The following is a 25103-nucleotide window of genomic DNA, read 5'->3' as shown; positions in this document are numbered from 1 at the left end:
GTCAGAGTGATTTGCATCGGGGGTTTTCATGTTGCCTCAAATGCGCAGCGTTCTCTCTACACCTGAGCGGGTGCACATTTGAGGTAACAGGTTAGGGACGGCCACACACATCACATTCCCAGAATGATGAATCAGAGTATAGGGTTTGGGGCGGGCATAATGTTTACTTTTGGCTGTACTCTGGGTCATCATTCTGCGTACCCAATTGGTATATTATTAGGAAAATTGCAAATTTTTTTTTTCAACAAACTGCCCTTCATCCATTCCTGGAAAATCAATCTAGGAAACGCCCGTCCATTCACAATATGGTCACATGGGGCTGTTTCTTTTTTTAACTTTCCTCTGAATGTAACTGTCAGTTACTGATCTGTCAGGTAGAAACACAGGCTTCGCAGTGCTCTCTCCTCCCCCGAGCGGTGTGCGCATTTTCAGGTAACAGTTTAGGGATTGCCACTCAAAAACACATTCCCATAATGATGAAGCAGAGCATAGTGGTGGGCACACGTTTTACTTTTGGCTATGCTCTGGGTCATCATACTAAGTATACAGATAGCATATCAGTTGGAAAATTGCAATTTTCCTTTTTCCTAAACTACACTTCATCCATTCCTGGAAAATAAAAATAAGAAACACCCGTCCGTTCCAAATGTCCCTATAAATATTCCTCAGGGGTTGCACTTTCAATAATGGTGTCACATGTGGGTTTTTCTTTTTTTTTTTTATCTTCCTCTGAATATATGTAACCACCACGTAATGAAATGTCATAGCCCTCAAATGCGAACATAGCTCTATGAGTCTTGAGTCCTGTTATTTGCCCACACAGCAAGTTACGTCCACATATGGGGTATTTTTTTTACTTGTGAGAAATTGAGCTAAACTTTTTGGGGCTTTTTCCCTATTAGCCCTTGTGAATTAGCAACATTTTGTGTAACAACAGCATTTAAATTGAAAAAATCTATTTTTTAAATTTTACTGGCAACTGTTCCAAAAACCTGTGATGTGTAATATTCACTGTAGCCCCCTTTTTATGTCCCTTGAGGGGAGTAGTTTCCAAAAAGATGGCACAGTTGGGGGGATCCTCTGTTCTGCCACCATGGGGGCTTTGAAAATGCACATGGTCCCAACTACAATTCCAGCCAAAACAGCGCTCCTTCTCTTCTGAGACCTGTAGTGCGCTCGCAGAGCAATTTACGTCAACATATAAAGGTATTTACTTATTCATGAGAAATCGGGCTACACATTTTGGGGGATTTTTGTTCATTTACCCCTTGTTAAAATGAAAAATTTGGGGTAACACCAGAATTTTGGTGTTAATAATCTAATTTACTGTATTAATGTAATGCTTATTACGTTCCTTGAGGTGGTGAAGTTACCAAAATGGTGTCACATGTGGAGGGGGGGGTTCCGCTGTTCTGCCACCATGGGGGCTTTGTAAATGCACATTGCCACCTAACTTCAATGACAGCTTAATTCCTTTTCTTCTGAGACCTGTAGTGCGCTCGCAGAGCAATTTATGTCCACATATAAAGGTATTTACTTATTCATGAGAAATTGGGCTACAAATTTTGGGGGGGATTTTTGTTCAATTACACCTTGTTAAAACTAAAACTTTGGGGTAACACCTTTAGTGTTTAAAATAAAAATTTTCATTTTCATGTCAAACTATGACGAAAAGTTGTCAAACAACTGTGAGGTGTTAAGGCTCACTATACCCCTTGTTATGTTCCTTGAGGGGTGTAGTTTCCCAAATAGTGTGCCATATGTTTTTTTGTTTTTTTTTGCTGGCACCATGGGGGCTTCCTAAATGCAACATGCCTCCCAAAAACCATTTCAGCAAAATGCTCTCTCCAAAATCACAAAGCTGCTCCTTCCCTCCTGAGCCATGTTGTGCGTCTGCAGAGCATTTAACATCCACATATGAAGTATTGCCAAACTCGAGAGAAATTGGGCTACACATTTTGTAAAAAGTTTTAAAAAATGGGGCTACAAGAACATGTTAGTGTAAAAAATGTAGTTTTTAATTTGTTTTCCTCCACTTTGCTGCTATTCCTGTGAAACACCTAAAGGGTTAACAAACTTTCTGAATGTCATTTTGAATACTTTGAGGGGTGTACTTTTCATAACGGGACCCCTTATAGGGATTTCTTACAGAAAGGCCCCTCAAATCCACTTCAAACTTAAAGTGGTTCTCCCTTGTTTATACTGTTTTTTGTTATTATGTTTGTGTGTTATGTGTATATAAGTATGTGTTTTTTTTATGTGTGTTGTGATTATGTATATATGTATTTTCTTACCTTTTGTGAAGATCCGGAAGCTGGCCCCTTTTTCTTCCACTGGCTTGCTGTGTAACCTCGGCCTCCGCCATGTTGTGTTCAGTATATGGGATGTCAGGGGGTGTATTCTTGCTTCTGTCCTTCCTATCTTCTGACGTCCGAGGCAAATCTTTTCTTCCTGTTTCTTCCGAGGCTCAGCGACGAATCTGCGGCCTCTTCCGCCGCATGCGCAGGTAGTTTGTTTGTCTTTTTTACCAATAAAGTTTTTTCATCTAATTGACAAACTGTCTGCGCATGCGCGAGTACGCAAGTGCTACGCTAACAGCGTAGCGTACGTTAGGTCTACGCTAATAGCGTAGCTTCGCGCAAGCGCAGACAGTTTGTCAATTAGACAAAAAAAACTTTATTGGTAAAAAATAAAAATAAAAAAATACCAAACTACCTGCGCATGCAGATTCGTCGCTGAGCCACGGAAGAAACAGGAAGAAAAGATTTGCCTCGGACGTCAGAAACACACACCCCAACATCCCACTTACCGAACACAACATGGCGGAGGCCGAGGATACACAGCAAGCCGCTGGAAGAAAAAGGGGCCAGCTTCCGGATCTTCACAAAAGGTAAGAAAATACATATATACATAATAACAACACACGTAAAAAACACATACTTATATACACATAACACACAAACATAATAACAAAAAACAGTATAAACAAGGGAGAACCCCTTTAACTGGTGCCTGAAAAAATCATATTTTGAATTTTTCATAAAAATTTGGAAAATTGCTGCTTTACTTTGAAGCCCTCTAATGTCTTCAAAAAGTAAAAAAATGTCAACTTTATTATGTCAACATAAAGTAGAAATATTGTATCAATCAATATATAATTTATTTGGAATGTCTATTTTCCTTATGAGCAGAGAGTTTCAAAGTTAGAAAAATGCAACATTTTCAAAATTATCATGAAATTTTTACATTTTTCACTAAGAAATGATGCAAGAATGGACATATATTTACCACTAACATAAATTAGAATATGTCACGAAAAAACAAAATCGGAATCAAATTCAAAAGTAAAAGCATCCCAGAGTTATAAATGCTTAAAGTGACTTTGGTCAGAATTGCAAACAATGCTCTGGTCCTTAGGGTTAAAATGGGCCTGGTCCCCAAGGGGTTAAAGGGGTACTCCTGTTGAAAAAATAAAAAATTTCAAATCAACTGGTGCCAGAAAGTTAAACGGATTGTTAATTACTTCTATGTAAAAATCTTAATCCTTCCAGAAAAATTATCACTCCTCTTTTCCCAATTCGATATCATTGAAGACGTACTGACCTAATAATGACTCAAGATAACATGTCAGTTTTACAGCACAGTTAAAGGGGTACTCCGGTGGAATTTTTTTATTTTTTATTTTTTTCATCAACTGGTGCCAGAAAGTTAAACAGATTTTTAACCCCTTAACGACACAGGACGTATATTTACGTCCTGCGCCGGATTCCGCGATATGAAGCGGGATCGCGCCGCGATCCCGCATCATATCGCGTCGGTCCCGGCACTCATCAACGGCCGGGACCCGTGGCTAATACCACACATCGCCGATCGCGGCTGACAGCCGCTTCTAAAGTGAAAGTGAAAGTGACCCGGCTGCTCAGTCGGGCTGTTCGGGACCGCCGCGGTAAAATCACGGCGTCCCCAACAGCTTACAGGACACCGGGAGGGACCTTACCTGCCTCCTCGTTGTCCGATCGAGGAATGACTGCTCCTTGTCTGAGATCCAGGCAGGAGCAGTCAAGCGCCGATAACACTGATCACAGGCGTGTTAATACATACCAGTGATCAGCATAGGAGATCAGTGTGTGCAGTGTTATAGGTCCCTATGGGATAACAATGATGAGTATAAGAGATCAGTGTGTGCAGTGTTATAGGTCCCTATGGGAGCTATAACACTGCAAAAAAAGTGTTAATAAAGGTCATTTAACCCCTTCCCCAATAAAAGTTTGAATCACCCCCTTTTCCCATAAAAAAAATAAAACAGTATAAAAAAATAAATAAACATATGTGGTATCGCCGTGTGCGTAAATGTCCGAACTATAAAAATATATCAATAATTAAACCGCACAGTCAATGGCGTACGCGCAAAAAAATTCCAAAGTCAGAAAAAGCGCATTTTTGGATAAAAAGTGATAAGTCCGATCAAAAGAAAAATCATACCGATAAAAACTTCAGATCATGGCGCAAAAAATGAACCCTCATACCGCCCCATACACGGAAAAATAAAAAAGTTATGAGGTCAGAAGATGACATTTTTAAACGTATACATTTTCCTGCATGTAGGTATGATTTTTTTCCAGAAGTGCGACAAAATCAAACCTATTTAAGTAGGGTATCATTTTAACCGTATGGACCTATAGAATAATGATAAGGTGTAACTTTTACCGAAATATGCACTGCGTAGAAACGGAAGTCCCCAAAAGCTACAAAATGGCGTTTTTTCTTCGATTTTTTTGTCGCACGATGATTTTTTTTCCTTTTCGCCGTGAAGTTTTGGGTAAAATGACTGATGTCACTGCAAAGTAGAATTGGTGATGCAAAAAAAAAGCAATAATATGGATTTTTAGGTGGAAAAGTGAAAGGGTTATGATTTTTAAAAGGTAAGGAGGAAAAAACGAAAGTGCAAAAACTGAAAAACCCTGAGTCCTTAGGGGGTTAAATTACTTCTATTAAAAAAATCTTAATCCTTCCAGTACTTATTAGCTGCTGAATACTACAGAGGAAATTATTTTCTTTTTGGAACACAGTGCTCTCTGCTGACACCTCTGTCCATTTTAAGAACTGTCCAGAGTAGGAGAAAATCCCCAGAGAAAACATATGCTGCTCTGGACAGTTCCTAAAATGGACAGCAGATGTCAGCGGAGAGCACTGTGGTCATGATGTCAGCAGAGAGCACTGTGTTCCAAAAAGAAAATAATTTCCTCTGTAGTATTCAGCAGCTAATAAGCACTGGAAGGATTAAGATTTTTTTAATTTAACTAATTTACAAATCTGCTTAACTTTCTGGAACCAGTTGATTTAAAAAAAAAAAATAATGTTTTCCATAGGAGTACCCCTTTAAGTCCTGTCTCATATTTGCATCTCATTTATAGACCTGGGTGACCGATTTGGCGCTCCAGCCGGCAACACAATGAAATAGGAATAACTTCTTCCCATCAGTCAATGCCATAAGCCTTACAGTCCCCGGATTCTTCTCCTATCAGCCGCTATTTGCGGGCACTGCCTACAGAAGTAATGTTGTGTGAGCGTTCTCCTCTAAAGGGATCAGTGAAGGCTCCATAATGGAAACTCCTTAGTCAGTGTCTCCCCAAGACTGCGCTTACCGAATGGCAATAGATCTCGGTTCAGTCCCCGCTGAACACTTTATACTGAGACATATTTAGGGGCATAAAGCATTTCATTACTCTTTTGGGAACATTTTCCTAAACTGTGCGATCTACCAATTTACTAATTATTCATCCATTAATTAAGAAACGCACAAAGTCGAATTTCACTATCTAGGGCACCGAGCAATGAAACATAGACATTATTTATGGGACCCTAACTGACCTACATCGAGCTCGATAAAGTCCCTTTTGGAAAAGACACTTCATAGGTTGTCATTATATGGGTGCGTTCACACTGCGCAATCTCCGCTAGCTGAATTCAGCGAGCGGAGATTCCGTCTGGCGGCCGCCGCTGAAAATACTTCGGCGCCAGGGCCGTGGGGCACTGAGCCGTCACCATTGACAGCTATGCAGTGCTTGCGGAATCCACGCAAAGAAGTAACATGTTCTTTCTTTGTGCGGAATTACCCGCCACTGAAATCCCACAGTGTGAACGGGTCTCGCGGAAACCCATTCACACAAATGTTAAAGGGGTACTCCGGTGAAAACCTTTTTTCTTTTAAATCAACTGGTGGCAGAAAGTTAAACATAGTTGTAAATTACTTCTATTAAAAAATCTTAATCCTTCCTGTACTTATTAGCTGCTGAATACTACAGAGGAACACAGTTCTCTCTGCTGATGTTATTATAATAATTATAACACTTTATTTATTGTTGTCCTTAGTGGGATTTGAACCCAAGGCCCCAGCACTGCAAGGCAGCAATGCTAACCACTGAGCCACCATGCTGCCCTTAGCATACATCTGCTATGCATGGTTGCTAAAATGGACAGAGATGTCAGCAGAGAGCACTGTGCTCGTGATGTCATCTGTGTTCCAAAAAGAAAGGAATTTCCTCTGTAGCACTCAGCAGCTAATAAGTACTGGAAGGATTAAGATTTTTTAATAGAAGTAATTTACAAATATGTTTAACTTTCTGCCACCAGTTGATTTAAAGGAAAAAAGGTTTTCACCGGAGTACCCCTTTAAGTTCACACCGTGGAATTCCACTGGAATTCCGTAGTGTGAACATACCCTATGGAGGAGTTAAAGGGGTACTCCGGTGGAAATTTTTTTTTATTTTTTTTTTTCAAATCAACTGGTGCCAGAAAGTTATACAGATTTGTAAATTACTTCTGTATAAAAATCTTGATCCTTCCAGTACTTATCAGCTGCTGTATGCTCCACAGGAAGTTGTGTAGTCCTTTTAGTCTGACCACAGTGCTCTCTGCCGACACCTCTGTCCATGCCAGGAACTGTCCGGAGCAGGAGAGGTTTGCTATGGAGATTTGTTTCTGCTCTGGACAGTTCCTGAAACAGACTCAGACTGTAGTTCTTTCCAGATCAGACTGGAAAGAACTACACAACTTCCTCTTTAAGTGATTGGAGTTTGTTAAAACCTTACAATGTACTGCACTTTTTGAAAAAAAATTATTTAACTTTAATATAATTTTATAGTAGATTCTGCAACTGAAATTTTGCAGAAAGTTCACAAACTATGAAATTATTATTTATTTATACATTTATTATCATTTTTTTTTTTATTTTAAGGCTGATTTTATAATTTTGGCAGTGTCTTGTGTTACCTAAAATCGAAACAAAAATATAAAAAGTGCTAAATAATAACATAATGAATTATTTGAAGCGGTCCCTTTTTTTTTTTTAAATCAACTGGTGCCAGAAAGTTAAACAGAATTGCAAATTTCTTTTATTTAAAAATGTGAATCCTTCCAGTTCTCATCAGCTGCTGTATTTTACAGAGGAAGTTCTTTCCTTTTTTAATTTCTTTTCAGTCTGACCACAGTGCTCTCTGTTGACATCATGACCACAGTGCTCTCTGCTGACACCTCTGTCCATTTTAGGAATTGTCCAGAGCAGGAGAGGTTTGCTATGGGGATTTGCTCCTACTCTGGACAGTTCCTGACACGGACAGAGGTGGCAGCAGAGAGCACTGTGGTCAGACTGGAAAGTTCCTGTGGAGCATACAGCAGGTGATAAGTACTGGAAGGGTTGAGATATTTTAATAGAAGTAATTTACAAATCTGTTTAACTTTCTGAAGCCAGTTTGATATGAAAAAAAAAAAATGTTTTCCACCAGAGTACCCCTTTAACTATCCTAGTGTTCTTTTGGATGTGTGCTTTGGGTCTTTATCCTATTGTTCGACTAATTTTTTTTTATACTTTGGAGCACAATTTGCTCTTAAATACCCTGATAATACTTGATTCCATTGTTCTTGTATCACTTTTTCAAGACCCCAATCACAAAGGCAGCAAAATATTATGGATCCCCCCCCCCCCCCCCCCCACGTTTTCTTGTAGGTGGAGTGAACTTTTCTTTACTGGTTTTACTTTTGTATATATCATCTATGATAACTCTCTTCATCTATAACAGTGGTCTCCAACCTGCAGACCTCCAGATGTTGCAAAACTACAACTCCCAGCATGCCCGGACAGCCGTTTGCTGTCCGGGCATGCTGGGAGTTGTAGTTTTGCAACATCTGGAGGTCCATAGGTTGAAGACCACTGATCTATAACATAACGCTTGTATTCATTGCTAGAGATGAGCGAACTTACAGTAAATTCGATTCGTCACGAACTTCTCGGCTCGGCAGTTGATGACTTATCCTGCGTTGATTAGTTCAGCCTTCAGGTGCTCCGGTGGGCTGGAAAAGGTGGATACATTCATAGGAAAGAGTCTCCTAGGACTGTATCCACCTTTTCCAGCCCACCGGAGCACCTGAAAGCTGAACTAATTTATGCAGGAAAAGTCATCAACTGCCGAGCCGAGAAGTTCGTGACGAATCGAATTTACTGTAAGTTCGCTCATCTCTATTCATTGCCTAAAGGCTCTAGTTTGTTTCTATTAGTCCTTAAAGGGGTGCTCCACTGCCCAAGCATTCGGAACGCTTTGTTCTGAGTGATGAGTGTGGGCGGCGGAGGTCGTGATGTCACGGTCACGCCTCTCGTGATGCCACGCCCCCCCCCCAGGCAAGTCTATGGGAAACATGACAGCTACCACTCCCCATCCCATAGACTTGCAATGAGGAGGCATGGTTTGATGTCAAGAGGGGCGTGGCCGTGATGTCACGACCCCAGCCGCCCGCATCCAGCTTATAAATGAACGCCGAGTGCTGCATAGAGATTGCGTGGGTCCCAGCAGGGGGACCCCGTGATCAGACATCTTATCCTCTATCCATTGGATAAGGGATAAGATGTCTAGGGGCGGAGTACCCCTTTAAAACATTTTCGTAGAAGGATTCTGCTTTGTCCAAGTAACTTTCTTACAATGTTCAGTTTTTTTTTAGAGCAGTGAGGTCCTCTTTTTGGCCTGTTTTGTTTAATATGCCGCATATAGTACAGGTTAAAACCATGATTCCAAATGTTACCAGCTCAGCTTCAAGCTCTTTGGATGTTGCCTTGGGGAGCGTCATTGCCTCATTTTGAACAAACTTTTGAAGGGGTTTCTCATTAATTCTGCTCTTTCCACCATGTCCTGGAAGTTTCTTCTCTGTTCCATGAGAAGCATGCTTTTTGATGGCATTTTAATATACAGGGCCGGCTCTGCCTATAGGCAAAATAGGCAGCTGCCTAGAGCGCCCTCTTGATGGGGGGCGCCGCTCTGCCTGACGCAAGAAAGTTAGACAACCAGCATCTGATCCACTCACTCAGCCAGCAGCATGAGGAGGTTTGTTACAGTGTGTCAGCCCAGTAGTAAGCTAATTACATGAGGAGGGGGTTTGTTACAGTGTGTCACCCCAGTAGTAAGGAGATTACATGAGGAGGGTTTTTGTTGCAGTGTGTCACCCCAGTAGTAAGGAGATTACATGAGGAGGAGGTTTGTTACAGTGTGTCACCCCAGTAGTAAACTAATTACATGAGGAGGGGGTTTGCTACAGTGTGTCACCCTAGTAATAAGGAGATTACATGAGGAGGGGACTTGTTACAGTGTGTCACCCCAGTAGTAAGGTGGGGCATGTCAAAGGGCGGGCCAATGGGTGGAGTCAATGGGGTGGCAAAATTAAGCTTTTGCCTAGGGTGATAAAACTTGCACCAGCCCTGTTAATATGGCATCACCACTTTCCTATAGGCGACCCAAAATACACAGTGCATGTCTCACTATTCAGAAGACAAGATTAAAGATATTTGATATTGGCCATTTCTACTTCGATAACATAGTTCTACAATGAAAGTATGTCAGAGAGCAGGGACTCCTTTCAAAGGTGGGAGTCCCTGATCCTGTACACTGAATAGAGAATGGTGCACTAAATTTGTCGGGCCACCACTTACACTTAGTTCACTTGGTTCAGTAAATGTTAACTCACCACTAAAAATACAAGGGCAGGAACTCCTGTCTTTTGACAGGTGTCCCTGTTCCTGTTTGACTCTGGATCGGCCTTCAAATCTGAATTGGCGCTAATAGCCGATCCAAACATATCCTCCTGAAACAAAGCTGTTTCACTAGGCACTTTTAGGAAATATTTAATATGGTGTGCATAATATTTAGCTGTCATAATAGGTAGGGGACAATGTTGCCCTGCTCTCACCCCAGCCACTGTCCCTACCTATTTGGATGATTCGCCATAAGCAGTGGCCCCCAACTGAGCGATGATCCCTATACTAGATGAGTGCTCAGGGATACAGGGAGAAGAAAGATAAACCGGGTCAACATCAAACTGGCACATAAAAGACAAAATCTGAGTTTTAAAAGGATAAACCCCAAAAAAAAGGGTCAGAACCAAGATGGCAGCACAGTACAGAATCAGAACCAGAAGCACAACAAACAACAGGCAGAGATCAAATGAGGAGAGTAAACTCAGATCCAAATAACAATTAAAGTCAGAGTCAAGAAATAAGGCAGGCAGACAAGATATTTGGAAAATTGAGTTCTAAAAGGATGAACCAACAAAAGGGTCAGAACCAGGATAGCAGCGTAGTACATAATCAGAACCAGAGGAACAACAAACAACAGGCAGACGTCAAACCAGGAGAGTAAACTCAGATCCAAACAGCAGGCAAAGTCAGAGTAAAGAAATTAGGTAGGCAGACAGGATATTGGGAAAATTGGGTGCTGCGAATGCTAGCAGAGTAAGACCAATCACGGGCAACTGTGCCGCACATCCATGTGAGGGGGAGTCTGGCCAATAAGGAGTCTGGGATGCCGGGCCGAACAGGCCCGGCATCCCAGACTCCTTATTGGCCAGACTACCCTGCTAATTTTTAGGGACACGCGGCATAGAAGCCAGGACAGAACTCAGCGCAAGAGTGTGGTCAGGTACCAAAAATGTTGACCGAAACTGTATTCAGGCTAGCCCAAATCTAATGGAAGAATATGTGCATTAACCATTTGTTAATACTTGTATGAAACACATTAGCAGCAGCAGAAGGAGGAACATCCACCCTACCCGGCTCTAAGAAACCAATCAAGTCCTGGTCAGTCCAAAAAGTCGGTGCTAATTTTAATTAGCTTCTTCTTTCCCGAGCTTTCAGATGTAATTAAATGAGCTTAGTTGTGCTCGGTGATGCAGACCGCCTTGTTTAATGACGAACATTATTTCCCTGAACTTCTAATGATTTTCAAAATGCTTATTTATGCAGAATTAGAACAGTAATTAGCTCAGAGCTCCATTCTCTACCTTTACGTTTCGCACCTAGCACCGATGTCAATCGCGCGACAGACCCCCCCCCCTTTTTTTTTCTCTGTCAAAGCAACGGAGCCCCCCCGTTCTAAACAAGCTACTGGGAGCCAAATTGAAAAGCCCCCCAAAAAATTCTTGGAAGACTAATAAAGTAGCTCCCAGCGAAACAGGTGGATTCATTTCGACTCTTCCTCAGCTTGTGCCTTTCTGCATGAAACGTCGCGCGGAATGAGCCGTTTAACCCTTGACTTTAGCTTTAATTTCGACTGGGGCTGTAAAGTAAAAAAAGAAAAAAGAAAAAGGACTTTAATTTTAACTAGCCGGTACGTGTGAATTTAAATTAATAATCCAGAAAATTGAAACAGTTTTGCTACTGTTACCGGGTATTGGCTGATCTTCACGTGCCCTTACGCTCAACCATTCCAGCTCTCCGAGCTTTTGTCTGGGAGGAGAATTTTTTTATTTGTTATTATTTTTATTATTATTATTACGGCCTCTTTTTTTATGTACAGCATAGTGCACCGTAGAAGATCCGTCTCGGCCGGCTGCCTTCTGCCTATGAAAAAATAAAAATAAAAAAATGTATAAAATAAAACACTCCGCACCGAAGGAGTGATAAATCTGTATTAATTTGCTTTCTGAGAAAAAAAAAATATATAATTGGCGCATTCATTACGTCTACTTTAGGTATATTTCAAGTGGGCTGATTTTATGCCTGTTTTTCATGCACTCTACCAAGAGTTTATTGCCTGATTCGAGAAAGCTCTTTTCTACTTTTGACTTATTACTATAACCCTCCCCTTATTTCATTATTTTTTTTTTTTATAACAGGCGGATGATTTAGCGGCCGAAGCTTGTTAGAAGGGAATTTAGAATAGACTTATTAGAAATTATGGCAGCCATTTTTTACAGTCGCTGACTAATGTAGATATAATCAAAATAATTTGGGGGAAAATAAAAAAAAAATTATACTGGTTAATGTTTTTTTTTTTTTCCTTCTTTTTTTTTCTCTTTTCCGAATGATTAATGCAAAAAGCACCAAGAGGAAAAAAACAGAGTGATTAACCAAGTAAAAGCAAATGTGATACTATTATATAGCATGAGCATAAAACCTATTAACTGCATAATTCGGTAATGTTCTATAGGCAGAGGTTTGTATCGTGGGCAGAAAAAAAGGATACGGATAATTGCTTCAGAACTGGGTATGGGCTAAGATGAAAGGCAAGTGAATTATATCTCTTGGATCCTGGATTTAAAGCAGGTTTAATATAATAATAATAATAATAACACTTTAGATCTGTGAAAAGAATTTGAAAAACAAGGAAAAATGCTGCAGCCCGTCATCCGCAAATGATACATTAAATTACAAAACATAAAAGAGGGAAAAAATGGAATAGATGACAACACGGAAGAAAAATACTTATCGCCAGCATGCATACATAGTATAGATTTAATCCTTGAGGACCAATAAAGTATTGTAATGCAGAATATTACAATATCAGTTGTCTGTTAAATGATACAATAATAAACAATTAATTAAACAAAAATAAACAATTTGTTAATTATAAATACATTATAACTCAACATATTATTTAGTGTGGTCTAATGTATATGGTTAGAAAGGACGAATAGCATTATTAAAGGGGATTTTGTAGTCAGTCAGACTCTATTGTAAGCAGAGGTGTGACTTGTATCTTCTGAGCCACTAGGCAAAATCTGCAACAGGGCTCAATGTGCTAATTATAATACTTGTCTCTTTTAGGGCAGATATGCTTTGGGGCCCCCTTAGGCACCTGAGCCCTGATGCGACTACTACCTCTGCACCCCCTATAGCTACGCTCCTGATTTTAAGGTATAGTAACATCTAATTTATCCTATATCAATGTACAGTCAGCTTCCATTCAGCATTGAGCTTTCCTTCAGCGTTCAGCTTCCCCTCAATGTTCAGCTTCCCTTCAGCGTTCAGCTTTCTTTACATTTAGCTTCCCTACAGTGTTAAGCATCCTTTCAGTGTTCAGCTTCCTTTCAGTGTTCAGCTTCACTTCAGTGTTCAGCTTTCCTTCAGCTTTCAACTTCCCTTCAGCATTCAGCTTCCCTTCAGCGTTCAGCTTCCCTTTAGTGTTCAACTTCCCTTCACCGTTCAGCTTCCTTTCAGCGTTCAGCTTCCTTTCAGTGATCAGCTTCCTTTCAGCTATCATCTTCCCTTCAGTGATCAGCTTTCCTTCAGCATTCAACTTCCCTTCAGCATTCAACTTCCCTTCAGCGTTCAGCTTCCCATTAGCATTCAACTTCCCTTCACCGTTCAGCCTCCTTTCAGCGTTCAGCTTCCTTTCAGCGTTCAGCTTCCTTTCAGCAATCAGCTTCCTTTCAGCGTTCAGCTTCCCTTCACCGTTCAGCCTCCTTTCAGTGTTCAGCTTCATTTCAGCGTTCAGCTTCCTTTCAGCGTTCAGCTTCCTTTCAGCATACAGCTTCCCATCGGCATTTAGCTTCTCTTCAGCCTTCTGCATTGGCTATAGGATGTTTGGTGGATTGTCAAATTGGGACAATATCCCGAATTAAACATATTGGCCCTCATTTACTGTTGTGTTGTGTAGGTTACTTTGTCGGTTTTAATTCCCTACAATTTATTTTCCACGGTATTTACTAAGGTTTCCCTACATTTTCCACTTTCCCTACATTTTGCTTTTTTTACACCGTCTCTGATCTGAAGGGTTTTCCTCAGCTCAAATCCACCACATTTTATGTGGAAACCTTAGTAAATATGTTGGGTTTTTGTGAAAATGTCGGGAACACGCCCCTTTTCTGAGGCCACACCCCTTTCCCCAGCGACCACGCCCCTTTTCCGGGTTTTCTTATCAAAATGGAGAGTAAGTCTGGGTTTTTTCAATTCTGGCGCAAATTCTGGCGCAAAATCTTGTGCAGACAGAATTTCTGGGGCAATGCAACAGAATCTGGCGCAACATGTCGGGTTTGCAATAGTAAATGAGGGCCATTGTATCCAGCCCAGGATGAAAAACAAAAATGTATTAATTGTATATTGAAAACAAGTTGGCACAAATGTGGATGCTGACACATTTTTTAAGTTGAATATGGCAGAAATAACCTTATATCCTACAACCACACACTGTGTAGACCAAGCATGCCCGGATAGCCAACGGCCAGACCCCCCCCTCCCTCCCGCCATCAGACATGTTATCCCCTGTCCTTTGTATAGGGAACATGTCTGGGGCTTTGACAATGTTTGGAGTGGATGCCGGGGGTGAGTAGAGCAAGAAATCTGTGAGCAGGAAGTGACATAAGATAAGGGGCGCCATTTGGTCCATTCTCCTGTATAGTCCACTAAATGGGTTATTTCTTGTTGGGTTAATCATCTATACTGCACAAAGGACAAGGGAAACTTGTATTTAAAGGGTTACTCCAGTGAAAAACATTTTTTTTAAATCATCCGGCGCCAGAAAGTTAAACAGATTTGTAAATTACTTCTATTTTAAAATCTTAATCCTTCCAGTACCTATCAGTTGCTGTATACTCCACAGGAAGTTATTTTATTTTTTTTAATTATTTTCTGTCTGACCACAGTGCTCTCTGCTGACACCTCTGTCCATGTCAGGACCTGTCCAGAGCAGGAGAGATTTGCTTTGAGGATTGGCTCCTACTCTGAATAGTTCCTGACATGGACAGAGGTGTCAGCAGAGAGCACTGTGGTCAGACTGGAAAGAACTGCAGAATTTCCTGTGGAGCATACAGCAGCTGATAAGTACTGGAAGGATTAAGATTTTTAAATAGAAGTAATTTACAAATCTGTTTAACTTTCTGGCACCAGTTAATAAAATAAAATAAAATAGGGACCAGGGAGAAAGAATTAAAGAGGGTACTCAGCCTCATAAAATTAATGGCCCAACAATATTACATTGGCTGGAGTCCACATCTCATCAACCCTGCCAATCAGCTCTATAATGGGGCCATCAATTTTAAAAGCCTGGATAATCCCTTTAATCCCTTAAGGACCAGGCCATTTTACACCTTAGGACCAGGCCATTTTTTGCACATCTGACCACTGTCACTTTAAGCATTAATAACTCTAAGACGCTTTTACCGAATATTCTGATTCTGAGATAGTTTTTTCGTGACATATTCTACTTTATTTTGGTGGTAAATTTTCGGCATTACTTGCATCCTTTTTTTGTGAAAAATTCCAAAACTTCATGAAAATTTTGAAAATTTAGCATTTTTTTTTAACTTTGTAGCTCTCTGCTTGTAAGGAAAATGGATATTCCAAATAAATTTTATTTTTATTCAAAAATACAATATATCCACTTTATGTTGGCATCATAAAATGGACATATTTTTACTTTTTGAAAAAATTAGAGGGCTTCAAGGTAGAGCAGCAATTTTTAAAAATGTCATGAAAATTGCAAAATCTGAAGGGACAGATGTTACAGAAATACAACTCCCAGCATGCCTGGGAAGTCTAGGCATGCTGAGAGTTGTAGTTTGGCAAACATCTGGAGGGCTACAGTTTGGGCACCACTGTAACAGTGGTCCCCAAACTGTGACCCTCCAGATGTTGCAAAACGACAACTCCCGGCATGCTGGGAGTTGCAGTTCGGCCTTCCTAGTGATTGCCACAGTAAAAATCACTAAACTTTCAGTTTCATTTCTCCCCCCCACCGTCGATTCCCTACCTGAGCCGGGATCTCCGGTGAATATCTGCGATGATTGCCGGGTCCCACGAGTCTTCTCCTCCAGGTACCAGCCTCCATGTTCTCCCCCCGTTCTGCCTGACATCCAGGGGTGGGCAGAACAGGGGGTTTCCATGGCAACCCACCGTCCTGCTCTGCCATTGGTCAGAATCAGTTCTGACCAATGGCAGGGGATGGGAGGAGATCGCAGCATTGCGACCTCACTCCTACCCTGCAGGATGCTGGGGCCTGTCACTCACAGGTCCGAGCATCCCTATTTTCCGGGTGATCGGGTCACCAGAGACCCGATCAGCCAGGAATAGGAGAAAATTGCATGTCTAAATTGACATGTGATTTTCTGCGATCGCCGACATGCGGGGGTCCCGGGACCCCCCTCGGTATTTGCACGGCATGCCTGTTGAAAGATTTCAGCAGACATGCGTTCCCATCTCTGCCCGGCACGCGGCAGAGACCGGAAATAGAACAGGACGTCCTCTGACCTCCTTGGGCATTAAAGCCCAGGTAGCGGGGACGTTAGAGAATGTCCTAAAGAGGTTAATAGCCCTGGCATTTTACAGTAACCTAGTATGGACATTTTACAAATTGCATCAAGGGTCGGGTTACACGTGCCGTATTTTTCTGCTTATTTTCTGCAGCTGATATTGCTAGCCGTTGACTTCAATGGGTAGGGAAATATGCTGCGGCAAATACGCAGAAAAATACGACTAGTCAATGGTAGCGGGTTTTGCTACCATTGACTTCAATGGGTCAGCAGAAAATCCACAGTGGAGGCAGATTTGCAGGTTTTCCTTCGGACCCAATGAAGTCAATGGTAGCAAAATCTGCTGTGGAGGGTACGATTACACGGACAGATCCCCTGCGGAATTTTTGCAGCATATTTGCTGCAGAAAAGCTGCAGCGTATTTTGCTACCATTGACTACAATGGGTCTGAAGGAAAATCTGCAAATCGGCCTCTACTGCGGATTTTCTACTGACCCATTGAAGTCAATAGTAGAAAAATCTGTGGCGGATTTTCCGCAACAAATAGAATGCGAAAATTTAGCAGGTAATCTGCCCGTGGGAACGGACCCTAAAGGTGTTTATTGCCACATTTGCGCAGGGTATATTAAAAAATAAGAAAAATACTCACCCCTTTGCCCGCTCCCTGTCCAGCAGCATGTCACTTCTTAGTCCCCTGCAGCTTTCATGTGACCAGTTCCTCTAGCACAGTGGTCTGAAACTGTGGCCCTCTAGATGCTGCAAAACTTCAACACCCAGCATGCCCTGACAGCCAAAAGCCTGTCTTCCTTCTCCAGAGGATCCTCGGTGTCCATGAAAGGTAATTCAAGGATTCCCTCTCTTCTCATTCCTTTGTGCAGTGGTCTTTTAACTGCAGTCCTCCAGATATTGCAAAACTTGAACTCCCAGCATGCCTGGACAGCCAAAAGCCTGTCTGCCTTCTCCAGAGGATCCTCGGTGTCCCTGAAAGGTAATTCAAGGATTCCCTCTCTTCTCATTCCTTTGTGCAGAAGTCTTTTAACTGCAGTTCTCCAGATGTTGCAAAACTTCAACTCCCAGCATGCCCGGACAGCCGTTGGCTGTCTGGGCATGCTAGGAGTTGAAGTTTTGCGACATCTGGAGGGCCACAGTTTCAGACCACTGCTCTAGCATGTGATCACTAGTAATTGGCTGCAGTGGTCCCAAGACATATGGACCTCATCATGACGCTCCAGTCAGGGACTACAGAGAGTAAGCAGGACAAAGGGAAGTGTTTTCGCTTTATTTTTGTTTTTTTATTTATTTATTTTTTGCCTCCCTTTTCCTGTGCCAGGACAAATTGGCAACATTTTCTTACACTCCGAAAATAAGGACGATGTGCTCCTGATGTGTGCAGCCTTAGCCAATCATAGCTCATCTCACACTGAACTGCTCTGGGCTGTGCATAGCAGAGTGAGGAAGGAAGTTCCCCTCTGTATGGCTCCAGATGATGTCACGCCTGCTGGGGAACGCCCCTTCCCAGTCTGTGAATCTGACTGAGACTGAGCAGAAAATACAGAGCAATATCAAGGTAGAAAACTAAAAAATAATAAAAATAAAGGCCGGGGGTGGTTTATCATGATGGGGGCAGTGACCTGGGGGGATTATAACATTTAACAAGATCATGACAGGTACTCTTTAATAGCAAAAGGTACAGAAACTTCAGGCTAGCCTCCCATCCCATTTTGCATTCCAATAAAAAAAAAGCCACCCCATTTCTTGTAGAAGAGAACTTTAGACTATTCCCCATTTCTTTTTGCTTCACTTTGGAGAAGGGCCCCCTTTCCTTGTAATATAAAAGGGTACGGGGACTTCAGGCTAGCCTCTTGTCACATTTTGCATTCCAGTGAAGAAAGGCCACCTCTTGTTTGAAGAAGAGAAGGGTGCAAAAACCTTAGGCTAGCCTCCTCAAACCTTTTTGCTTTCCCTTAAAGAAGGGGAGCCCTTCCTTTTAGAAGAGTGGAGTGTAGAAGCGGAGGTTTGGGGACCTCATTAGTCAACAATCCAATTTTTCACTCCCATGGAGAGGGGCTGCCCCTTTTCTAGAATAAAAGAGGGGGCTTGTACCTCAGGCCTCAATCAGGCCTAGTGCAAGGATTTTTTCCACCCTAGGCATAAGCTAATTTTGCCACCCCTTGGCTCCTCCCTATGTATGGAGGCTCGCGCAATGTCAGGATGTTGGACAGACTCGACCTTATTGATCGCCCCTGTCTGCCTCGGAGGTGGCGCTGTACTCCTCCAGCAGGCTGAAAAATGCCAATTATTCTAATACGGGTGGGGTGGGGGTAGCATGGTAGGGTTTTGCTTGATGGGGTGATGCTTCAGATGGGCGGGTGCTTTGGATGTTGGATAATTTTATGGGAGCGGGCAGAGCGGCGCCCCCATCAAGAGGGCGCTCTGGGCGGCTGCCTATTTTGCCTATAGGCAAAGCCGAGACTGCATTCAATGAAAAAAAGAGTAAGCCAACATGATTTGGATCCTAACCTCTGGGCCCCTCAGCACCTTCAGGGACAGATTTCGTGCTATCGATGCCGATGACATTGTGAAATGAGATGGCTATAACAAAATCAACTGATTTTAATATCAAATTCACAAATCAATATTGTCTAAACCCAATTCACGTTCAATTTGTTTATCAATTAAGCAGATTCTCCAGACTTGTGTTAAGGTTAAAGATTATTTTTGCTTTCACGCTTGTTCCTTTCAGCGATATAAGATAAATTCAGCGCACACTTAGTATCCATAGCCGGAGACTCTTCAGGCGAAATCCCAGAACACAACACATTTACCTTATGTTATGGCGCAGTTCTTTGATATAGTTTATTTAATATGTGGTGAATAATGCTTTAATTAGATCCCGCCGAAATGAGACTAGTCGGCCATTAGTAAACACGGGTGTAATATCCCAGTCACTCCGCATGCAGTGCAATATTACTTTCATGAGGAATGACTTGCTTAAAGGGGTACTCCGACCCTAATACATCTTATCAAGAGATGAGCGAATTTCTGAAAAATTCGATTCGACCGATTCGCCAAATTTTCTGAAAAAAATTGGTTCGGACCGAATTTATCCACGGCGAATCGCTATTAAAAACGTATATCTCAATAGGGGTGTAGAACATTTTGTCTTGTCCTAACACGCATAGAGAGTGTGGTGTGATAGTGAAATAATACAGTTATTCAGTATGACATGCAGATTACAGGCATTGCTATTAGATTCACTGCCACAGAGCATCTGGATGTGGCAGATTTTTTATGCAATTTTTATTTTATTTTATTAGAATTTATTTAAATTTTTTGATTACCCATTCTGGTGAGCATTGAGCTGGCAGTCGTCCGCCTGGAGATATACCACCTGTTCCAGCCCCTGCCTCTCAGCGCCCCCCTGACTGAAAGTCCAAATTTTTCATTTAATCATTTAAGGTTCATTGTTATCGCTCCAAGCTGTTTCATTGGATTCTTGTGATAATTCTACAGGTAATATAATGTTGATGACCATAGGGCCTCAGTCTTGAAAAGATTACATCTATTTTTTTAAATTAAAATTTAAGATAGCAAGAGGGGATCATATAGTGGATGAATGACACAGCCTGGAGTTGGTGGCAGCATGAGGAGACCATAGGGCCTTAAAAAGATTAAAAGATGAATTTTCAAATTTGAATTGAAGATTTATGATAGCTAGTGGTACCATCACTTTTTTAGGTAATGCCCCAGGACCAGCAGCATCAGTAGACCATATAGTGGCTGAATAACACAGCCTGGAGCTGGCAGCAGCATGAGGAGACAATAGGGCTTTAAAATGCCTAAGATTAAAAGATGAATTTTCAAATTTACATTGAAGATTTATGGTAGTTAGTGCTACCATAGAGATTTTTAGGTAATATGCCAGGCCCAGCAGCATCAATAAACCATATGGTGGCTGAATGACAAAGCCTGGAGGTGTTGGGAGCATGAGGAGACCATATAGTGGCTGAATGACACAGCCTGGAGTTGGCGGCAGCATGAGGAGACCATATAGTGGCTCAATGGCACAGCCTGGAGTTTGCGGCAGCATGAGGTGAACATATAGTGGCTGAATGACACAGCCTGGAAGCGACGGAAGCATGAGGACACAATATAGTGGCTGAATGGCACCGCATGGAGTTGGCGGCAGATGAGGAGACTATATAGTGGATGAATGAGACAGCCTGGAGGTGGCAGCAGCAGCATCAGGAGTCCTGAAAGTGACCCAGTGACAGAGTGGTGCGGTGGGTGGCAATACCAGCACCCGGTGACAAAGATGGGTGAAAAAAGGTCTGATGCAGAGGAATGTTTGTAACTGGGGAGCACTGCCTTAAATCTGTTTGGCACTATCCATATTTGCGAAGTGATGGTGTGGCACCATAGTCAATCTACTCAGATGCATCAGGCATTGGTGGTCGGAAATCCTGGCTGATCCATGCTTGATTCATCTTCTCAAAGGTCAGTCTCTCCACATTGTTCTTGGACAGACGAGTTCTCCTTGGGGTGACTATGGGACACGGTGGAGGATGAGGAGGCGGAGTCACACACTGTCGCAGGACCAACGGCCTGAGAGCGTGGAGGCGGAAGTGGCGTGACCTGTCCAAGTTGCTGTTGTGGCTGTGCAGGAACCACATTCACCCAGTGGGCCGTAAAGGACATGTATTGTCCCTGACCATAGTTACAGCTCTACATGTCGGCACTGTCATGCACTTTGGTACACTTTCTAAGAGTGGGGTGGTGGGTGTTAATACCAGTACCGGTGACAAAGGTGGGTGAAAGGAGGAGAACTTGGCCTCAGATGTGTGGCATCAGGCGGGTGGCAGGATCAGAATAGTAGCTGAGGTAGGTAGGCAGAAGAAAATGGTCTTTTTTTGTCAAAGTGTTGGTGTGCACAAGTAAATATTGAGGATATGCATTACGGAAAACTTAACTTTTAACATTATTCTTAGGACAAAATATATGGATCCGCATTCTTTTTTAAATCTAACAAAAGGAAAGGGGTCCAAAAAACACCCTGTGCCACCTACACCACCAAGTATAGATGCAATGCAAAGACCTAAAAGGTGGAAGGGAACAATGTATTGTTCATTGTAACAGGTGGGGGTAAAAACTTCCCCTGTAAGGCCCTACTCTCGTGTTATTAATACCCTTTCTCTGCAAGTGTTACTCGTCTTAAAAAGTGCGGCCCCACACAGGAACCTCTCCCCATTTCCACCTAAAAACACTGCCATTTCCCAGGGTTTTTTGTTGGAAATAGGGAAAGGTTCCTGTGTGGGGCTGCACTTTTTAGGACGAGTAAGGCTAGGTTCCTACTGCAGAATTTCTGGGCAGAATTTCTGCCGGAGATCGAGATGGCGGCGCTAGGACCGAGCAGACTGCATTGCTGCCCCCATAGACTCCAATACATTTCTGGGTTGATCTTTTGGGAGATCTGCTCAGAAGTGCATTGCCATGGGAACTATGGGAACGACAATGTAGTCCGCGCAGTCTTAGTGCCACCGGCTAGATCTCCGGCAGAAATTCTGCCCAGAAATTCCACAGTGTGAACCTAGCCTAACACTTACCAAAAAGGGAATTAATAATGCGAGAGTAGGGCCTTACAGGGGAAGTTTTTACCCCCACCTGTTACAATGGACCATACGTTGTTCCCTTTTACCTTTTAGAGATCTTTGCATTGCATTAGAGATGAGCGAATCGAAGCAGACGAACCCGAATTCATTACAAATTTCATGATTTATTTGATTCTCAACGAATGCGAATATCGCTGCGATTCTATCGAGCAAATCTCTTCATTAAACTCCATTTAACAGCGTTCCAGGCTCCGGGACACCTTAAATGGCGGATCCACATGTCAGTACATGGGGCAGGGAATGCTGGGAATGCAAGGCGGGAAGGGAGGTAGACATGATGACCCTGAATCACATGCAGGATGCAGCCTATCAGCATTCATTGACCCCTGTGATGTCACAGCCCTATATAATCGGCTGCCATTTTGCGGTTGCTCATTTCATACCATACACTGCAGAGGGATAGGACGGACTGCGTGTCTCTGTGTTACACAGACACGCTGAATTGGTCATACCGCTGCGTTGCACTGCCAACTGCTAGTCACATCAGCATTGCGGACAGAGAGCAGTGCTTTGCTTGTTGTCACTGAGAAGGATTTTGATGCCAGCCATTAACCTCCCTATCACTTAATTCAACATTTTATCAGAGGGGGGCAGATAGCTTTTCGTTGCCTCATACATATCAACAAGCTGCCTGAACTTCATGAACCTTATCACAGGAGGCAGGAAAGATTTTTCAGCACAATTTTGTGTATTTTTCCCACAAAAAATCATCTGCTGCTTGTACTAGTCTGCAGACGAAATAATAACCAGCAGTTCACACCATTCTTAACACTCTTTGACAGAGTGCAATTTTGGGTTTAATACACATTTTTCTTTTTTTTGTGGTACTGCACTGTTGTGTCCTGATGCTGTTGTGCAAAAATAAGTTTTTTCAACGGACTGTAGTGCATTTTTCTGCCCTCATACATGCATACCACATACCTACATCAAAGCAGTCTGCTATTTTGTATCTGTAAATCTGTAACAAGTCTAGATACTGGGAAAGTCCAGGCAAAAGTTATCACCGGCTCGTGTTTAACGAAAATACATTTTCCAAGTGTACTGTAGCACATTGTTTTGCCCTCAAACGTGCAAAACCACATACCTACATCTAAGTAGTTTACCATATTGTACCTGTTAATCTATCAGGGGCCTACATACTGTGAAAGTCTAAGCAATGGTACTCACCAGTAGTGTTGCTCGCGAATATTCGCAATGCAAATTTTTTCCGCGAATATCGCATATTCGCGAATTCGCGAATATTCGCGAATATAGCACTATATATTCACAATTACGAATATTGTTTTTTTTTTTTACAGTACACATCACGGTGATCACCCCTCTCTGCTTCCAGCTTGTGTGGTGTAAAGAAGGCTCTAACACTACTGTGTGAGACTGGCGTGCAAATTTTCGTATATGCGCAAATTAGCATATGCAAATATTTGCATATGCGGATTTGCGCATATGCTAATTTTGTTATATGCTAATTTGCGCATATGCTAATTTTACGCATATGCAAAATTTCACAGATGAGAAATTTCGCATTTGCAAAAGTAAATCGCGAATATTACGAATATGCGAATTTAGCGAATATATGACGAATATTCGTCCATATATTTGCAAAATATCGCAAATTCGAATATGGCCTATGCCGCTCAACACTACTCACCAGCTGGTGTTGTAACCCCTTAAGGACCAGGGGTTTTTCTGTTTTTGCACTTTCGTTTTTTCCTCCTTACCTTAAAAAAATCATAACTCTTTCAATTTTGCACCTAAAAATCCATATCATGGCTTATTTTTTGCAGCGCTAATTTTTACCCAAAAATCTATGCCGAAACAGAAAAAAAATCATTGTGAGACAAAATTGGAAAAAAGAACAAAAAAAAACGCCATTTTGTAACTTTTGGGGGCTTCTGTTTCTACACCGTACATTGTTCGGTAAAATTTACACCTTCTCTTTATTCTGTAGGTCCATACGATTAAAATGATACCCTACTTATATAGGTTTGATTTTGTCGCACTTCTGAAAAAAATCATAACTACATGCAGGAAAATTTATATGTTTAAAATTGTCATCTTCTGACCCCTATAACTTTTTTATTTTTCCCCGTATGGGTCAGTATGAGGGCTCATTTTTTGTGCCGTGATCTGAAGTTTTTAGCGGTACCATTTTTGTATTGATCGGACTTATTGATCACTTTTTATTCATTTTTTCATGATTTAAAAAGTGACCAAAATTACGCTATCTTGGACTTTGCACGTACGCCATTGACCATGCGGTTTAACCCCTTAAGGACGCAGCCCTTTTTCACCTTAAGGACTGAGCCCTTTTTCGCAAATCTGACCACCGTCACTTTACAAATTAATAACGCGAAAACGCTTTTACCGAATATTCTGATTCTGAGATTGTTTTTTCGTGACATATTCTACTTTATTTTGGTGGTAAATTTTCGGCGCTACTTGCATCCTTTTATGGTGAAAAATCCCCAAATTTCATGAAAATTTTGAAAATTTTGCATTTTTCTAACTTTGAAGCTCTCTAATTGTAAGGAAAATGGATATTCACAATAAATTTTATTTTTCTTCACTAACACAATATGTCCACTTTATGTTGGCATCATAAAATGGACATACTTTTGCTTTTTGAAAAAATTAGAGGGCTTCAAAGTATAGCAGCAATTTTCAAAAATGTCATGAAAATTGCTAAATCTGAAGGGACAGATGTTACAGAACTACAACTCCCAGCATGCCTGGGCAGTCGAGGCATGCTGAGAGTTGTAGTTTGGCAACATCTGGAGGGCTACTGTTTGGGCACCACTGTAACAGTGGTCTCCAAACTGTGACCCTCAAGATGTTGCAAAACTACAACTCCCAGCATGCCCAGACAGCCTTTGGTTCTCTGGGCATGCTGGGAGTTGCAGTTTGGCCCCCCTAGTGGTTGCCACAGTA

General features: G+C 41.8%; 1 long non-coding RNA gene across 1 annotated transcript in view; it reads left to right on the top strand.

Moving 5' to 3' along the window:
- The first annotated feature begins 375 nt into the window (after positions 1 to 375).
- The window catches only part of LOC130277654 (uncharacterized), a 48356-nt gene continuing 23628 nt past the window's right edge, over positions 376 to 25103 (top strand). Inside the window, exons 1-2 of the long non-coding RNA XR_008845511.1 lie at positions 376 to 432; positions 13085 to 13174. This is a non-coding gene — a long non-coding RNA (uncharacterized LOC130277654). The remainder of the gene's footprint in view (positions 433 to 13084; positions 13175 to 25103) is intronic.

The sequence above is a fragment of the Hyla sarda genome, chromosome 6 (assembly GCF_029499605.1).
Source record: "Hyla sarda isolate aHylSar1 chromosome 6, aHylSar1.hap1, whole genome shotgun sequence".
Taxonomy (NCBI): Eukaryota; Metazoa; Chordata; class Amphibia; order Anura; family Hylidae; genus Hyla; species Hyla sarda.
This window is presented reverse-complemented; position numbering and strand designations above follow the sequence as displayed.